This window comes from Notamacropus eugenii, chromosome 7, assembly GCF_028372415.1.
Source record: "Notamacropus eugenii isolate mMacEug1 chromosome 7, mMacEug1.pri_v2, whole genome shotgun sequence".
NCBI classification, from domain to species: Eukaryota; Metazoa; Chordata; class Mammalia; order Diprotodontia; family Macropodidae; genus Notamacropus; species Notamacropus eugenii.
This window is the reverse complement of record NC_092878.1, coordinates 43,891,575-43,907,837: the sequence shown is the minus strand read 5'-3', so window position 1 is coordinate 43,907,837 and position 16,263 is coordinate 43,891,575.

Here is a 16,263-nt window from a genome sequence, read left to right as displayed (position 1 = left end):
AAAGACATGGAAAATGAATGGAGGAAAGATAATTTAAGAATTGACCACCCAAAAGTCGTGATAAAAAAAGGAGCCTAGAAACCTTGCTCTCATCCGATTTGATTTAAGGAGGGAATAACATACACAATTGGTTATGGAAATCTGTCATACCCTACAGGAAAGTAGGGGGAAAGGGAATAAGAGAGGGGGGGGATGATAGAAGAGAAGATAGATTGGAGGATGGAGTAATAAGAAGCAAACACTTTTGAGGAGGAAGAAGGTCAAAGGAGAGAATAGAATAAACAGGGGGCAGGATAGGATGGAGGGAAATATAGTTAGTCTTTCACAACATGACTATTATGGAAGTGTTTTGTATGACTACACACATATAACCTATACTGAATTGCTTGTTTTCTCAATGAGTGTGGGTGAAGAGGGATAAAGGGAGAGAATTTGAAACTCACAATTTTAAAAAGAATGCTAAATAATTGTTTTTACATTCAACTAGGAAATGAGATATATAGTCAATGAGTTATAGAAATCTGTCTTGAACTATTGGAAAATGAAAGGGGAAGTGGATAAGAGAAAGGGAGGAAGGGTGATAGAAGGGAAGACAGATTGGGTAAAAGAAAGGGGGGATGATAGAAGGGAGGGCAGATTGGGGGAAAGAATAATCAGAATGCACACCATCTTGAGGTGGAGGAAGGGGAGAGATGGGGAGAAATATCTAGAACTCAAAATCTTGAAGTGAATGTTGAAAACTGAAAACGAATTAATTTTAAAAAGAGCCTAGACCTCAGCTTTGAAGATATATTCATGTATTCATCAGAAAAACTCCTGTGATGGCTTAGATCCAGAGGGTAAAATGACAATTGAAAAAACCCACAAACTCTCAAAATGAAAACTCCCTGGAATAATATGGCCAAATCCAGAGCTTCCAGATTAAGGAGAAAATATTGAAAGCAATCAGAAAGAAAAAATTCAAATACCATAAAGCCATAGTTAGAATCACACAAGATTTGGTACCTTTTACATTGAAGATGCAGAGGGTTTGGAATATGATGTTCCTGAAGTCAAAGGATCTAGGATTACAACCTAGAATCACCTACCCAGAAAAACTGAATATAATTCTCCATGGGAAAAAGTGGTTATTTAATGAAATAGAAAACTTCCAAGCATTCCTGATGAAAAGACTAGAGCTGAATAGAAAATTTGACTTTCAAATACAAGGCCTAAGAAAGACTTGAAAAGGTAAATATGAAAGTGTAGTCATAAGGGACTCAGTGAAGTTAAACTTTTTACAAACCTATATGGGAAAGTGATACATGTAACTCCTAATATCTTTTATCATTATTAACACTATTGGGAGTCTAGATAGACAGAGAGAATGGATGTGAGTTGAATATGTTCGGATGATCTCCCAAAAAAATAAAATAGAAGTGAGAAAGAAGGATGCAATAGGAAAAAGAGGGAAGGGAGAGATAGAAAGAGGAATTTTTTTTTTCACATAAAAGAAGCACACAAGAACTTTTTAGAGAGGAAGATTGGGGAGGACAATGCTTGACTCTCACTTTTATCAGAGAGTATCGGGCATCCTAGCAAAAAGGGGAAGGGAATAAGAGATATGTAGAGGGAGATATGATTTAAGGTAGTAGTGATGAGAAACAAAACAGACTTTTGAAGAAGGACAGGATTAAAAGGGAGAGAGAGAGAAGGATAAACAGAAGAAAATAAGATAGAGGGAAATACATAGTATACATAACTCTGAATGTGAATGGGATGAACTAACCCTTAAAAGGAAGCAGATAGCAGAATGGATTAGAAACCAAAATCGTACTATATGCTGCTTACAAGAGACACATTCAGAACAGAAAGACACAAAAAGAGGTAAAATAAGGGGCTTGAGCAGAATCTATTATGTTTTAGCTGATGTAAAAAAAAGCAAGGTTAGCAATCATCAAATCAGAGAAAACAAAAGCAAAAATCGAGTTAATTAAAAGAGATAATCGGAGACACTATATTTTACTAAAAGTTACTGTAGACAATGAAATAACACATTAAAAATTATAGCAAGTTTCTCTGATAAGTATTTCATAAAAATAAATGCCATTCCCCATCTGACAAATTGGTAAGGGACATGAACAGGTAGTTTTCAGAAGAATAAATCAAAACTATATATAGTCATATGAAGAAAATACTCTAAATTACAACTGGTTAGAGAAATGTAAATTGGAACAACTCTCTGGTACCTCTTCACATCTATCAGAAATGACAAATGCTAGAGGGGTTGAGGGAAAAGAGGTATATTAAAGATTTTTTGGTGGAGTAGTGATCTGTTCCACTCATTCTGGAGGATAATGTGGAACTAAGCTTGAAGGGCTACAAAACTGTGTATATCCTTTGAGTCATCAAATACCAAGATCAAATACCACTCCAGTGTCAAAAAGAAAAAAGAAAAGAAGCTATAATGCACAAAAATATTTACATCAATTCCTTTTATGGTGGCAAAGAATTGGAAACTGGAAGGGATGCTCTTCAATTGGGGAATGGCTGGACAAATTGTGGTATATCATTGTGATGGAGTATTATTGTGCTGTAGAGAAATGGTGTGCAAGATGTTTTCCAAAAAAAAAACAAAATCTATGGCAATATCTATATGAACTGATGCAAAGTCAAATGAAAATAATTAGGAGATCATTGTCCACAGTAACAGCAATGTTGTAATACTGCTCAACCCTAAGACTTGGCTACTCTGATCCTGCAGTGATCCAAGAACTACGACCAAAGGACTACAAAAATGTGCATACTCTTTGACCCAGAAATATCTCTTCTAGGACTGTATCCCAAAGAGAACATAAAAATGGGAAAAGGTCCCACTTGTACAAAAATATTTATAGCAGGTCTCTTTGTGGTGGCCAAGAGCTGGAAAGTGAAAGGATGCCCATCAATTGAGGAATGACTGAACAAGTTGTGGTATAAGAATGTAATGAAATACTATTGTGCTATAAGGAATGAAGAACAGGGACTTCAGAGAGACCTGGAAGGACTCCCATGAACTGATGCTGAGTGAGATGTGCAGAACCAGGAGAAAATTGTATATAGTATCAGTCACAGTGTGCAATGACTGTTTCTGATAGACCTAGCCCTTCACAGCAATGCAAGGAACTAAACCATTCCCAAAGGACTATTGAGGCAAAATGTCGTCCCAATCGAGGGAAAAAAAATTATGGAACTGGAACACAGAATGAAGCAGAACATTTTCTCTTGTGTTATGTTTTGTTTTGGTTTGTTTTTTCTCATGGTTTCTCCCATTCATTTTAATTCTTGTATGCAACATGACTAAAGTAAAAATGTGATTAATAAGAATGTATGTGTAGAATGCATATAAGATTGTATGCTGTCTCTGGGAAGGAGGGAGGAGAGAGGGGAAAAAAATCTAAGACTTATGGAAGTGATTGCAGAAAACTGAAGACAAATATATTAATTATAAAAATAGACAATGATCCAAGACAGTTCCAAAGGAATCATGATGAAAAATGCTATCCACATCCAAAGAAAGCATTGATGAACTCTAAGAGCAAATTGAAGTATAATTTTCTCACTTTCTTTATTTCTGCTTTGTTTTGCAATAGAGCTAAAATGGAAATTTTTTTTGCATGATTTCATACATATAACTGATATATTGTATCACCACCAGTGGGTGGTGGAATAGTAGGAGGAAGGGAGAAGGTCTAGAGCTCAAAATTTGAAAAGGAAAGATATTAAAAGGAAACAAATAAAAAATTGAAAAGAGAAAAAAAAGAAAAAGCATGTACTTCTCTTATTCTTTGTGCTCCCCAAAGTCTCTTCACCAGACGCTGCTGTGATCAGAAAGACCACTTCATGGAAAATTTGAATCCCTGTTCTTTTTCATTGACTTATTGCATTCTGAGTTCCTACATTCTTGAAAAAATAGTCCTTCATCAGGTCAGCCATGACTGTCACACTCATATCCTATAATTTCTAACCTCTTCACCATACTTGCTATTCTGTTCAGGATAATTCTCTGCATCTATGCCCTTTAAATTTGGTTCCCAAAATGAAGAAAAATAAAACAGGTGTGGTTCGGCCAAGTGAATTTCAATGGTAGTTTTATGTCCACTGTTCTTCTCTTAATATAGTCTCAATTCCTATTAGTTTTTATGGAACTACATCAGATTTTAAATTCATTTTGAACTTGCCTATTTTTTTAAATGTACAATCAATTTTCATGTATATGAAACCATTATATAGATGATGGTCATGAATACTACAAGGTAAAATGACTAGTGGTGCCAATTCTTTTATATAGTGAAAAAAGTCAGGTGGCAGAGTAGAAGGAATGCTTGGTCTGGAGTCAGGAAGACCTGAATTGAAGCATTATACATACATACATACATACATACATACATACATACATACATACATATATATATATGCATATATATATACACACACATATATATGTATATATAATATGTATTTACACACATATAGACACACCTATAAATATATATGAATGAATATATATATGTATATATGTACACACACACATATACAGAGAGAGACAGAGAGAGATTATAGCTCCTACCTCTTTTGGCTGTGGTGAAGATAAAAGGAGATATTTGTAAAGTGCTTTACAAATCTTAAAGTGTTAAATGAATGCTACATAGTACTATAATTACTATTGATATCAGAGCAGTCAGGTGATGCAGTAGATGGAATGATGGACCTGGAGTCACCAGAAAGACCCATTTTCCTGAGTTCAAAAACAGCCTCAGATACTTAATAGCTGTGTGACCCTGGGCAAGTCACTTAAGCCTGTCTGCCTCAGTTGCCTCATCTATAAAATGAGCTGGAGAAGGAAATATCAAACCATGCCAATGTCCTTGCCCAGAAAACCCCAAAAGGGGTCACAATGAGTTGGATACAAAAGAAAATGACCCAATAACAATATCATTGATATAATTATTCTTGTTGTTCACTTCTACCAGAAGAAACCATAGGTCATTTTTTTCTATTTCTTACACCTTTTTTTAAATTCATCTTGTCTCATTTATGGGGAAAATAATCTTATTGAAATAGTTCTTTTCTATGATTAACATATCAATTTGCTGCAAAAGAAAAATAAAGCCACTCATGAACTGTGAGCAGACAGACAATCCAAGTCTTGCATTGGTGCCCAATAAATACTAAAAGAAAAACGAGAAAACCTCATTTTCGTGGGGTAGAGCCTCTCAGAAGGAGCTTTTGAAAGACAAGAATAAGAATTGAACAGAAAAGTAAGATTACAGATCTAAATCTGGAAAGCTCAATGAGATCTCAGAGGTCATAAAATCCAACCTCTTCATTTTTATAATATTCAGGTTTGGAGGAAGTGACTATCCTGGTAAGATTTCAGATCCATTCAAATTTTCAAAGCAAGTGCCTGCTTTTAGGAGTGGAATAGATAGCATTTGTCATTAATTTTAATATCTATTTAAATTTTTAAAAATGTACAAGCATTTACTTTATGCTTATATGCACTGTGATAAACACTGGGAATATAAAGGTTAAGCAATAACAAAAACAAATGAAACCAATAACAGCAACAAAATCTTATTCCTGTCCTCAAGGAGCTTTCATTCAAAAACATCACCCACAAAGTCCTCTATGGTCTATGACCAGTGCTTCTTAAACTGTAGGTCATACCCCATATGAGGTTGTGAAATATTTGGCAATAGTAAGAGGTTTCTGAAAGCACAAGACCAAAAATTAATTAAAGATCAAATGTGTAATGAATCTGAGGTGTTTCTGGAAGCTCTTGTCTGTGCCACGTCATGCAACTTCACTGCAGCTTTGGTTCTGAACACACAGCATGTGTACTTTGTAGTGCACATGCCCTCAGCCACTCAAGGCCAACCAGTGGCTAGTAGGAAAAGTTTAAGAAGCCCTGGACTCTATGCAAATTTTGTGAGTGTGTAGCTTCATATTAAGCCACGGTTGTTTCAGAATGTCTACCCAGTTCTGGAAAGAGATAGCGAAAGGATAATATAGGAATCTTGTTTGGATATGTAAAAATAATTCCAGTTATGTTCGTTATGTCCCAACTTATATTTAATATTCTACCTTGAAATTATCATCCTATATTACAAGATCACCATCCATAATTAAAATGTGGCATGTCAGACTGAACATGGTCTGCTTTTAAGATAATGTCTTGGTAGAAGAATGGATACAAAACAGTTTCTTCAGGATGCACTTTTTCCTCTGACTTCTTGATACAGAAATATTTTGCAGAGGTAAGAACAGGGACAAGCCTTGGCTGCATTTGGACTGACAGCCTATTTCTGAAGTCCTTTCCCTTGTTAAAAAATGGCAGTATCTAAAAATGAATAAAACCCATTTGATTTGGCTTGTCTTGGAAATATGTCCTGCACTGCTATGACAGGATGAAATAGACATTCAGCTCAGAGGAGTTCTCCTTGCCCTGTCTTTTGCTCCTTGCCTCTGTGAGGAGTTGTGTTTTTCTGATGTCGTCATTGGCAGAACGCCACATTACACCTGCTGTTCCACCTGCCTCTTACTGGTGTGCGGTATTTAAAAATGTTATGCAATTAAAGTAAATGAGTTTAAAGGGCTGGATTCACATTTCACCTCCTGGAGTGCAGTTGTTTATCCTTAAAAGCCCCTGATGATGGTTTGGGAAGCTTTGTTGCTGACCTGGCCCTGGGCTATTGAAATCGACTCCTTTGAAGGACTTAAATGTAGTGAGTCCCCTCATAAGTACTATAAATGGGGAGATGGTTTAAAGGGAAACATTTTGCACCCCAGGAATCAGGCTGTCTTTAGAGAGAAGGTAGTGTAGGAAATATAATGGTACAAACTAACTATCATCTTCTAAGTGTTCCACTGTTAGAGAGTAAAGAAACAAGCAACCCTGCTTCATTCCCCAATCTCATGTTGTTCCTAATTGAATATTAACCACTATCTGGCCAGATGTGTACAAAAAACTATGTGCCCGACAGTGAGCATAATCCTGTTACAGAGAAATGTGAAACTGAAGAGATGTCTTTTCCTGGCTCCTGAATATCATTGTTTGCTGATTTGTATGATAATCAAAGAATGATTGTTATTGACTATCTTCTGTCTAGCTCTCCACTAGACTTTAGGGAAAATGTTTTTACAAATATGGGTCCTTTATTCTTTGCTTTTAGATATCTACAAGTTTGAAAGATTTTGTGGGTGTAACTTCTGGTAAAGATGGTAGTGGGAAAGGATCTTGGCTCTCTTTCTAGAATTATGTTAGGGAGAACAGAGAGGCAAGGCAAGGGGAGGCAAGGAGATTCCAAGTAAAGGAGAGCTGAGGAGAAGAAAGCAGAGAAGAAGATAGATAAGAGGAGTGTAGGAGGGGAAAGGAAAGGATACAAGAGAAGAGAGAGAAAGAAGAGAGGAGAAAAGAGAGAATAAGAGGAAATATCATTATGAATTTTGTATCTGAGCAACTCCAGAGGGGTCTTCATTCTTTACTCTGTATTTCAGCAAAGAACTATAAGAAAACACAGGGTTCAAAGAACATGATCCTGTCATTAGTTTGCCCATCCAGAAGGTTTCACTCCCCAAATTCTGTAACTCATCCAAGATTTTCCAGAAGGTGAAAGGCCTGGACTTAGTCACACCATCTCAGGAGAGGGTTTGCAGAAAGAGGGAAAGCTTGGCTCTAGGTATGGTATTACAAGCTTGGAACAAAAGCATTGTTGTATGCCTGTGAAACCTGAAGAGTATATCAATGCCATACCAGGAAACTGAATCACTTCCATTTGAATTGTTTTATGAAGACTCTGAATTCCACCTGGCAGGATAAGGTAACCAGAGGCTGAGGTCATTTCTGGGACTCAACTACCAAGCATTCAAACTCTACTTCTGACAGTGTAACTACAATGGGCTGGCTACATTGTTAAAATGCCAAATGTATGCTTGCCTGAAAGATTATTTTATGGAGAACTCACACAAGTCAAACACTCATATGGTGTCAGAAGAAGCGATAATAGGACACTCTCAAGATCTTTCTGAAGAACTTTGGAATTGATTTCATGACATGGGAGACGCTTCCAAAGGACAACCCAGTATGATGTGCTCTCCTCAGAGAAGGTGCTGTGCATTATGAGAAAATCAAAGTAGAAGTAGCTCAAAAGAAGTATAAGAAGCACAGATTTAGAGAATTCACTGAGAATGTTCACATGGACTATTTGTGCCAGACTTGTGGTAGAGTGTTCCAAGCTCATATTGGTCTGATCAACCACAGTCAAACACAGTGTAACTTGACTCTAACATAGTGATATCACTTTGATTCTCTTCTAGAACAAAGGACAACACCCACCACCACCAAAAGCATGATACGGTATTGATGGTAGCTTTTGATTATTTAGATATCTGCTGCAGCTCTCTCAAGGTCAAAATCAGAAAAGTTAATAATTATTTTACTTGTTTTAAATATAACTTCATCCTTTAAAACTTTATGAACAAATAAGGATAAATTCTATTCTAAATCTATTTATCCCTAATAGGTGGGAACTTGCTGTGAGAGTGGAAATGATGGCCACCCTGGGAAGAAGCGGTCATTTTCTCCTAGAATTTGTGACAGAAAGGGAAAGGAAATTTAAGTGCAGTCTGACATGTAACCTAGATGATAGGAAAGCAGATTTCAAGGGGTTAATAGGTTAGATGAGTAGGTTTTCAAAGATTCAAATTCTGCAGGAGATATATACCTATTCAGAAGGGCTAGGAGATACTTGGGAATTAAACTCCTAATATATGTATGAAAAAAATTTCTACTTAAGAGGAAAAATGAGGGTTGTCTAGGGAGGTCAACAAGGATACATGGTCAACACAGGAACTAAATTAGGTTAAAAAGAAAAAATATACAGAGGATAAAAAGAATGATAGGTGATAGAGTATGAATAGTAGATTTTAGCATGCTTCTATAAGCATGGTGTAGGAATGCTATCGTAATAAACTGAGGCTGGCAAGAGAAACTAAGTTCAACATAAATGACTTTTTAAAAAGCTGTAGTGACAAAAATATAGGCTAAAATAAGAAATAAGACCTCTTTTTCAGATGGATAAGATGATGATAACTGACAACATAGAGAACGCAAAGTTTTCCAATTAATTATTTTGTTTTTGCTTTCTTTGCTAAAGATAATATTAGTACTGGAAAGAGTAAAAAAGGTTTAACAAGGAATTTATACCTGAGATAAGCAAGGAGGTAGTAAGAAAACACCTTCCTCTAATGTATTCAAGTGACCTGGTTTCAATGAATTGCATTCTTGGTCACTGAAAGAACAAATTGTTGAGACATTGTCAGTCATATTTGAAAGATAGTAGAAAATGGGAGAGGTGTCACAAAACTGAAAAAAGGGAACTCTTGTACCAATTAAAAAGAAAAAGAAAAGAACAGAACTTGAAAAGGCAAGGGACTAGATTTAGATTCCCATGAAAATACAAAAATAGATAATGCAACAAATGGTTAATGAACATCCATGAAAGGAAACAGTGATTATGAAGAGACAACATGGGTTCATCAAAAATAGGTCATTCTAGGCTTACTGTGGTTCATTTCCCCCAGTTTATTAATGTAGGAGAATGTCAGGGCTGAAGTGACCACTATAATTCCAGTTGAGCTATACTAGAACTGCAAGAGGGAAAAGGGACCAGAGACTAGGCTCCCAGATTCAGCTATTCCATCGAAGATCACTGTCTCCAACTGGTGATTCAGACAAAGATCAGGCCAGGTCTTATCACCCAGACTTACTAACTGACCCTTAGGAAGAAGATTACATGTTAAATACTACTACTTTCAAACTCCTCTATCATGCTGGAGAAATAATAATAACCACAGAAATTCTAGAACCGACAGAAACTCAAAATAAAACCAACAATAAAAAACAAAAACAAAACAAGAAACCAGGTGGGGGAGGGTTTTTTTGTTTGTTTAGTTTTTTTTTTTTTTTAAATCATTTAAGTAGTGGTCACTGAAGGCATAAACAAAGAAAATAAAATCCATAAAACTATAAAGAAATACAAAGGGTTAAGAGAATCTCCAGATAAAATTTCAGAAGAATAAAATAATTTTACAAGTAGTCTCAAATAGAAACTGAGAAGAAAGAACCAATTTACCACAAGCCTTCTGATAATAGATTAAAGAAAAGAAGAAAGAATTTTAGAGATAAAGATTGAAATTAGAGCTTTTGATGGAAACTTGGAGATAATAAACAATCAAAACAGAAAGTAAAAAATTAACTTAAACAAGTAGTATAAATTCTGAAAAGCAGAAAAGGGTAAACAAAACTAAAAAATGATAATGATGGGGTACAGGCCTGAGCCAAGACATTTGCCCCTTATTCTGGGGGAATTTGAGTCCCATTTGTCTAGAGGCTCAGAAAAACTCCTCCTTGAACTCTCCTTGAATCTTCCCACTTGATCTGGCTTTTCATGCCCAAATCTGTTACCCTTAACTTAACATACCCCTCAATTGCCTCTTACCTCTGGATTGCCTCTGCTATGTCCAATCCTTGATCCCATCAAAATCCCATTTTCTTGGTTTTTATGGTCTGATGACTAGTTACCTCAGTGACTGGCCACACCTATCAAGACCTTCCCTAAACCCCTCCTCTAGTCAAGCCAGACTAATCAACCAAACCTAGATCCCTCCCATTGCTTGGTCTCCCTAAGATCCCTTTCTGTATATAAGATCCATACCATTTCCATAAAGGTGCTCAGACTGCTTGAGAGTCTAGCCAATGGTGAGATTTCTTCTTTTTTAATAGTTTTATATATTTATTTTTAGATTTTGACATTCATTTCCACAAAATTTTAAGTTCCCATTTTTCTCCTCATCTCTCCCCTCCTCCCACCCCATAACACCTTGCACTCTGATTACCTCTTCCCTCAATGTGCCCTCCCTTCTATCACACCCCACCCTTCCCTTATCCCCATCTTCTCTCTTTTCTTATAAATTTCTATACCCCATTATCCGTATTTCTTATTTCCAAGTTATATGCAATAACAATTCTCAACATTTGTTTCTAATACTTTGAATTCCAACTTCTCTCCCTTCCTCCCTCCCTCCCCACCCATCCCCAGTGACATAGTAAGCAATTCAATACAGGGTATATATGTGTTGTTTTGCAAAAGACTTCCATAATAGTCATGTTATATAAGACTAACTATATTGTCTTCCATCCTACCCTGTCCTTCCTTTTCTTCTATTCTCTCATTTGACTTGTCCCTTCCCGAAAGTGTTTACTTCTAGTTACTCCCTTCTCCCATTTGCTCTCCCTTCTATCATTCCCCTCATCTCACTTGTCCCCTTCCCCTCTACTTTTCTGTAGTGTAAGATAGAGTTTCATAACAAATTTAGTGAACATGTTATCCTCTCCTTAAGCCAAATGTGAAGAGAGCAAGCTTCACTTTTCCCCTCTCATCTCCTCCCTTTTCTCCTCCATTGAAAAAGATTTTTTTTATCCCTTTTATGAGTGATAGTCTGCCTCATTACATTTCTCCCTTTCTCCTCCCAATATTTTCCTCTCTCACTCCTTAATTTAATTTTATTTTTATGGATATTATCTCTTCTGATTCAACTCAACCTGTACTCTGTGTGTGTGTGTGTGTGTGTGTGTGTGTGTGTGTGTGTGTGTAATTCCTCTACCTACCCAAATACTGAGAAAAGTCTCAAGAGTTACAAATATGATCTTCCCATGTAGGAATGTAAACAGTTCAGATTTAGAAAGTCCTCTATGATTTCTCTTTCCTCTTTTCCTTTTCATGCTTCTCTTGATGCTTGTGTTTGAAAGTCAAATTTTCTATTCAGTTCTGGTCTTTTCATCAGAATGCTTGAAAGTCCTCTATACCACTGAATTACCATTTATTCCCTTGTAGTATTATACTCAGTTTTCTGGGTAGGTGAGTCTTGGTTTTAGTCTCAGTTCCTTTGAGTTGTGGAATATCCTACTCTAAGCCCTTCGATCCCTTACTGTAGAAGCTGCTAGATCTTGTGTTATGCTGACTGTATTTCCACAATACTCAAATTGTTTCTTTTTTGGCTGCTTGCAATATTTTCTCCTTGACCTGGGATTCTGAAATTTGGCCACAATATTCTTAGGATTTCTCTTTTAGGGTTTCTTTCAGGAGGTGATCAGTGGATTCTTTCAATATTTATTTTGCCCTCTGGTTGTAGAATATCAGGGCAGTTTTCCTTGACAATTCCATGAAAGGTAATATCTAGGCTCTTGTTTTGATCATGGCTTTCAGGTAGTTCCATAATTTTTAAATTGTCTCTCCTGGATCTATTTCCCAGGTCAGTTGTTTTTCCAATGAGATGTTTCACATTATCTTCTATTTTTTCAATCTTTTGGTTTTGTTTTGTAACTTCTTGGTTTATTGCATAGTCATTAATTTCCCTGAACTCCACTCTCATTGTTAAAGAACTATTTTGTTCAGTGAGCTTTTGAATCTTCTTTTCCATTTGGCTAATTCTCCTTTGTAAAGCCCTCTCTTCCTCATTGGCATTTTGGACCTCTTTTTCCAATTGAGTTAGTCTCCTTTTAAAGGTTTTATTTCCTCAGCATTTTTTGGTTCTCCTTTAGCAAGCTACTGACTCACTGTTCAAGCTCTTCTATGGCATGAGCTCATTTCATATTCATTTTGGAGGTACTGGAGGCAGAAGACTTGACTTCCTCTGACAATATGCATTGTTTTTCTTCATCTGAAAGGATAGAAGGAGACATCAGTTCACCAAGAAAATAACCATCTATGGTTTTATTATTTTTCCCTTTTTTGGGCATTTTCCCAGCCAGTTACTTGACTTCTGAATCCTTTGTCAAGGGGTAGGTCCTAGTGTTCCTCCTCCTTACAGTATTGTGCTCAGGGCTGAGATTCAGATCAGCTCCTCAATTTCCCCAGGGGCTTTGGGTGGGGGCAGGGCTTCCATTGAGGGCTGAGGTTCAGATCCCCTATCAATTCTGCCAGAAGTTTTAAGCTGAGCTGCTTGGACAATGGACCCAGGCTGCTTCTGTGGCCACCATACCTGCCGGCTGCCTGCTGTTGATTCTGCTGCTGCTGCAGCCTCTGCCACCACCTGGGCCCAGTGCTGATGGGACCCGCTCCCCTCTTGCCTAGCTGGGAAAGCCCTCCCAAACTGACCTTTGAAGCTTTCTCACTTGTATGTTGAGGGATCTGGGACCATCCCTGCTGGGGATTCTGCCCTGGGGGCCTGTTCTGGTCCTGTTTCACCCTGTGCTGCGCATCCAGGGCTGGACTCCACTGTGCTCAACATCCCATGGGATAAACCTTTCCTGTAGGCCTTCCAGGTTAACTTTGGCTGGATATCTCTTTCACTCTGTCATTCTGTGGCTTCTGCTACTTTAGAATTTCTTGCGAATCATTTTTTACAGGTATTTTGTGGGCTGTGAGGGAAATACTAGAGAATATGCATCTTTTTACTCTGCCATCTTGCTTCTGCCCCCCCAATGGTGGGATTTCTTAAGAGTATGGCCAGTATGGTAGATTAAACTGGTTTCTTTGACTGAAGGAAGACTTGAGTTGAATCATTCAGGAAGAACCTGATGTGTTGGTATTTTGGGGACCCTAGCACTCCTAAACCTCAATAGTAATGCAACAACATGAAATATTAGAACAAGTAAAGCACATCTACTAAAAATTAAACAACTTACACATAAATAAAGATGAAAAGATAGTTTGTGAATCATTGAATTCCCTAAAAACTATAATATAACAAAAAATTGTATTCCAGATTTCCAGGAATCATCAAAAGCTGCCCTAAAGTATTGAAATTAGATGTACATTAAAAATGGACAGAATCTCTACCTGAAAGAAAACCTAAATTTAACATATCTAGAAATGTGACTGCCAGTTGCCAGAGTATCTAATTCAGAGAAAAATACTATTAAAAAATCAGGAATAAGATGATCAGGTATGAAGTCTTAATAGTCAAGTTTATATAAGATTATGCAGCAAATATGAGAATGGAAATTCTGAAATATGATATTCAAGGAGTCAAATGAAAAAGGCCTATATGGAGGAATTATTTATTCTGCAATGCTGAACCAATTACAGGGTAACAGAATTGATAACATGAAAACCTTCAGGGGCAGCAAGGTGTTGCAGTGAATAGAGCACCTGGCCTGGAGTCAGGAAAATCATCTTCTTGAATTAAAACCCTACCTCAGATACTTCTTAGCTATGTGACCCTGGGCAAGTCATTTAATCCTGTTTGTCTCAGTCTCCTTCTCTGCAAAACTGAATTGGAGAAGGAAATGGAAAACCATTTTAATATTTTTGTTAAGAAAACCCCAAATGAGATCACGGTCAAACAAGACTGAAAAATGACTGAACAATTATAACAAAAAGTCTTTTTAGTGAGAAAACTAGAGCTGGGTCTAGTTTTTGCCTATAATCAGAACAAATGAGAAATAAGGTAAGAAAGCCATGTTTAAGAAACATTAAATGGCAAAATGATGATCACTCATTTATATTCAGTTGGGGATGAGGGTGGAGAGATACTAGAGTTTCTTCAGAATTCTACCATCTTTAAAAGTTGAGGGGAAAAAGAACTATAAAATAACTGAGAGCCTATATTTATTTTAATGGACAGTGAGGTGGCACAGTGGATAGAGTGCAGGGGCTGGAATCAGGAAGATTTCGTTTCAAATCTAAATTCAGACATTAACTAGAAGTGTGACTCTGGGCAAGTCACTTGACACTGCTTGTCTCAGTTATCTCATCTGTAAAATGAGTTGGAAAAGAAAATGTCAAGAAAAAACCAATGGGGTTGTGGAAAGTTGAACATGACTGAAAATGATTGAACAACAACAGTAACATATATGTTAAATAAAGAGAAATATGGGGAAGGAATACATTATGAAATAAATAAGGAGAATGTGAAGACATCTTACTATTTCTCAAAATGAGGGCCCAGCAGAAGAAAGTTGTAGTAGCATGTAGATGGGGTAAAATGTTCCATTCTTATTTGAGCCAGGAGAAAATATATAATATATTCAAAGAAAGAAGTAAATAAAGAACTGGGTTTGTACAGAGGAAAAGGTGGGGTTTAAGTGAGAGGGGACAGAATATTAATAAATCAAACTATAATTATATAAGCATGATTAAGGAGAATGTGAAAGGAGAGTGAGAAGGGTAAGACTCAACCATCTTGGTTTGGCGTAGGTAAAGAACAGAGAGAAGAGGATTAGGACCAAGTTCCAACTAGAGATTATTACAAAGTTAAGAGTAATCCTACAAATAAAAACAAAACACAAAACTCCAGAAAACACAGAGTGTTAATGGAAAAGAGGATGTTCAAACATTTCTAATGAAAAGACTATTAGGAATTCTGAAATATAAACATGAGAGACAAAATGACTTAGAAAGGTAAATTTATTTTAGTACCTGGAAAAACCTGTGTGATGATGTATACTAAGATTTTTATGGAGGGTGAGGGTGAGGGATGAGGTAGAAATAAATATCATTTTAGAACCTTGATACCCTAAAGGGGAACTGAGGTGGTTAAACAAAGGAAAAGAGGGCTAGCACAGAGTGAGTGGGTATCAGCAGAACTTCATGTCTCCGAGATGGATGGAAGAGGGTTGAATATACCCATCCATGTATTTTGATCTAGAAATACATCAAAATACAACAAAATACATCAAATAAACACACACACAAACACATACACATAATGAGGGTATTTGAAGAAAAGGATTCAGGTTTACATGGATACTAAATAATATAATATTAGAAAAGAGAGAAGAAAACTAGATAGTAAAGAGAATAAGGTGCCAGACTTGGAGTCAGGAAGAGTCATCATCCTGAATTCAAATGTGACCTCAGACACTTACTAATTGTGTGAGCATGACCAAGTCACTTCACACTGTTTACCTCAGCTTCCTCACCTGTAAAACAGCTGGAAAAGAAAAATGGCAAATCACTTCAGTATCTTTGTCAAGATCCCCAATACAGTCACAGTCAGATATGAACAACAACAAAAAATGAGAGGGCCAAAGAACAAATCATAGAAGCAATAAATAATTTTTAGCAAATAAAATCATTATAATAAGATAACAGACTAAGTCATTTAGGATGTAATGTATCTTTAAGCACATTCATCCGTAACAGAGAGAAAAAAGAACTTAATCAATTGGCCTTGACGGAAACTTAGAGGTTTCCTAGGTCTCCATTAGTTTGCAGTTAGGGAAACTAAGGCTCAGAA